Raw genomic sequence first — 3322 nt, 5'->3', positions numbered from 1 at the left:
TCCTACTTTACATTCAATGTTCATATATTATACACTCTAATGTTCATACATTATAATGTTCTCATTCCAGATAAGAACACTGAGGTTCTGAGAAGTTAAGTAGACTTGTCCAGAGTCACACTGTGGAACCAAGACTTAAACCTAGGTCTTCTGACTCCAAATGCCTTACTCTTTCCTAGGAAAATCACTCATTCTGCAAACATTTATTGAGTGCATACTATGTCCCTGACCTTGTAGTGGAGCTGCAGAAAGGAAAGAAAGACCTCAACATTGTTCCAGGTGTTCAAAAACTCAGGATTAGTAGAGGAGCGAAGAGGGGCAGGAGAGACATAAACCAATGAAACATTAGAGGCAGCAGCACCTCTAGTGAGTGTTCATGAACTCCCCTGCTAGAATCTTGGGCATCAGAAGTTAAGAGTCAATTTATTTGAAGAGATTAAGGAGGTGTGTGGTGCAAATTAGCCAGAAACAATGGAGGAATTGGGAAGGGAAAAAATTATGAAAATGAAGTCAGCCAATAGCCTCGATTAGCACATTTAAAGAACCTAAGGAATGAAATGGTACATGTCACCTGATCCCAATGTGACGAGGAATTGGGGCTATGAATGACATCTCCTCAAGAATAATTTTCTGAGGCCAGGCACAGTGGCTCACACTTGTAATCCCAGAACTTTGGGAGGCCAAAGCGGGCAGATTACCTGGGGTGGGGAGTTTGAGACCAGCCTGACCAACATGGAGAAACCCCATCTCTACTAAAAATACAAAATTAGCCAGGCGTGATGGCGCATGCCTGTAATCCCCGCTACTCGGGGGGCTAAGGCAGGAGAATCGCTGGAACCTGGGAGGCAGAGGTTGCAGTGAGCCAAGATCAAGCCATTGCACTATAGCCTGGGCAACAAGAGCGAAACTCCGTCTCAAAAAAAAAAAAAAAAAAAAAAAAAGAATGTTCTTGGTTTTAAAGGATCCCCTCGAGACCCAGGGGCAGTTTGGGCGGGGGTGGTCTTTAAACCCCACTTTCCCTTCATCCAGAAACTCCATTTATATCTGATTTACATTTTCAGCTTCCATTAAATAAAGGAGTCTATAATTTTTAAAAATACAAGAACTACTCGTTTACTCATAGGTACGGTGGTTTAAGATATTTATAAAGTGACATGAATATTGATTGACTTCACAATTTCTTATTTAAAGTGCAAAAAAGGAAAGTAGTCAGTGATAGTATCTTTAAAAGAAATTCATCTCAACTAGGCAATCATCAGATTCTAACAAGATAAAATAATGATTAAAATAATAATTGTAATAATAATTAGCATGTATTTAGAAATTACTATATGTTAGGGACTCTTCAAAGTACTTTAGAGGAATTAATTCATTTGATTGTCCCCACAACGCTGTGAGGCAGGTACAGAGCACTCACAAGAGGTGATTCACACGGGGTCATGCACTAAGGTTAAGCAACACCAACTGCACAAAGGAGGGCTGGATCTGCAGAGAAACTGTAGACAATAATGAAAGAAAAGGAGTTCTGGTAGACCCCATGCATCAGTTGGCAGAGTGATAACGCCACCAAATCAGTAGGAACTGGGATGACTCTAACATTCAATTGTGACCCCCTGGTTGTTTGAGCTTGAGAACGGTGGGCAGATAGGAGCAGATCAAGTGGCTGTGAAATCCCCTTCGAAGTCAGAGGTCCTGTAGTTTTCATTTAGAGATGGAGAGTCTTTTGAACAATCCAGGCTTTGAGCACACAGGACATACAAGGAGGGTTGGGATTGCAACGGCTTCATCATAATCACCAATTGAACCTCCACTGGGAAGAAATGAATAGTTCATGCAAATGAGAGTTTGAGATTTGCTCATGCTGGGCTTGAGAGAGAAAGAGAAGGAGAAAATGGCAAAGTTTTAATAAACTCTTAGGATAAATTCCACCCTTAAAGATACTGTATAACTCTTTAGGGAAGATATTTATCCAACATTTCAGAAGCACTCATTTGTCTACAAACAGTATTTATGTTTCCATTTATTATATCAGTCTCCATTATTCTATTCATTAGTGCAAATCCCTGCAGACCTGCCCTGGCTCCGTGCCTTCAGTCAGCTTGTCTTTACTCAGCTGCCTCCTGGTGTCAGACACTACGCTGGGCTCTAGGGGATACAGTGGTAAAAGAAAGGCATGGAACACTCATTCTAGATTGGCACTGACCAACACCATAACTACTAGCCAATGTGGCTATTTAAATTCAGATTTTATAATTAAAAGTAAATAAAATTGGCCAGGTGCAGTGGCTCACACCTGTAATCCCAGCACTTTGGGAGGCCGAGGCAGGTGGATCACTTGAGGTCAAGAGTTCGAGACCACCCTGACCAACATGGAGAAACCCCGTCTCTACTAAAAAACAAAATTAGCCAGGCGTGGTGGTGCATGCCTGTAATCCCAGCTACTCAGGAGGCTGAGGCAGGAGAACCGCTTGAACCCAGGAGGTGGAGGTTGTGGTGAGCCAAAATCGCACCATTGCACTCCAGCCTGGGCAACGAGAGTGAAACTCCATCTCAAAAAAAAAAGGAAATAAAATTAAAACTTCAGTTCCTGGGCCGGGCATAATGGCTCATGCCTGTAATCCCAGCACTTTGGGAGGCCAAGGCAGTCAGATCACTTGAGCTCAAGAGTTGGAGACCAGCCAGGACTACATGGCGAAATCCTGTCTCTACCAAAACTACAAAAAATTAGCTGATGTGGTGGCACATGCCTGTAATCCCAGCTACTTGGGGGACTGAGGCGGGAGAATCACTTGAGCCTAGGAGGTCAAGGTTGCAGTGAGCTGAGATCATGCCACTGCACTACAGCCTGGGTGACAAAGTAAGACCTTGTCTCAAAAAGAAAAAATTCAGTTCCACTCTCACACAAGCCTCATTTCAACATTTCAAGTACTCAACATGTGGACAGCAGTGTATCCTGCAAAAGTGCAGATATAGAACCTTTCTCTAATGTTCTTGCCCAGAGTTTCTAATGTTAATAATAATTAACCTAATTAATAATATAATGTTAATTAACATAAATAATAACTTAATAATAATTAACATATAATAGAAGGTTCTACAAGAAGTTGCTGCTAGATGAAACAATGCTTGCATTGGGTGGAGGTAAGCCTGCTTTAATTACTAGCTATTCTGTACAGTAATGGTTGCCTATCTTTTGAAATATTTGATAATTCCAGATTTTTAGCCAATTCATACTGTCTCAGCTCAGGTTAGTCTGAATATGTGCAGTAGAATAGTTCTTAGATTCATTTGGATACCATGAGCTTGGTTGAAAAAGAGGTTT

This window comes from Macaca nemestrina, chromosome 1 (assembly GCF_043159975.1).
Source record: "Macaca nemestrina isolate mMacNem1 chromosome 1, mMacNem.hap1, whole genome shotgun sequence".
NCBI lineage: Eukaryota > Metazoa > Chordata > Mammalia > Primates > Cercopithecidae > Macaca > Macaca nemestrina.
The sequence above is the reverse complement of the archived record's forward strand: the minus strand, read 5'-3'. Positions refer to the sequence as shown.